Source organism: Morone saxatilis, unplaced genomic scaffold (genome assembly GCF_004916995.1).
Source record: "Morone saxatilis isolate NCDOM2014 unplaced genomic scaffold, NCSU_SB_2.0 Contig17, whole genome shotgun sequence".
NCBI classification, from domain to species: Eukaryota; Metazoa; Chordata; class Actinopteri; family Moronidae; genus Morone; species Morone saxatilis.
Genome location: NW_023339729.1, coordinates 20,963,695 through 20,964,216, shown reverse-complemented (window position 1 = coordinate 20,964,216; position 522 = coordinate 20,963,695).

Here is a 522-nt window from a genome sequence, read left to right as displayed (position 1 = left end):
CTTTTTCTCTGAAATATTGTGAAGTATTAGAATAAAGTAGCATCAAATATTAATACTGAAGCACAAAAAGCCCGTCTCAAGTACACTATTTGAGCAAATGCTTTTGCATCCCTCGTCACATCGATGAAACACAAGTCGCCGCTGTGACTGAACCCGTAAGGAGCCGCTGTTGATTTCCACCCAATCCCAGCGTGTCGTGTTAGAAAGCCACCTGAGCGACACACCTGCCACCGAGCTGAACACACTCACCCCCCCCCACACCACGCACACTGCGCATGCGCCGCTCACTCAAGGGCTACACTGTCATGGCGGTGACGAGCTGAAGCTACCGGGGTAAATCAGGAAGCGAGTGCGGCGCAGCTGGGTTAACGTTGACATTTGAGCAAGTCCGTGGAGTTTGCCGGAGAGGACCGAGCTCTGTCCTTCGTCGACTCCCTCCGGAGCTGCCGACGGACTTGCACACCCCCACCCTCCCCTCCTCCCTCCTTCTTCCAGTTTGTGAGTTTTTTTTTTTTTTCCCCT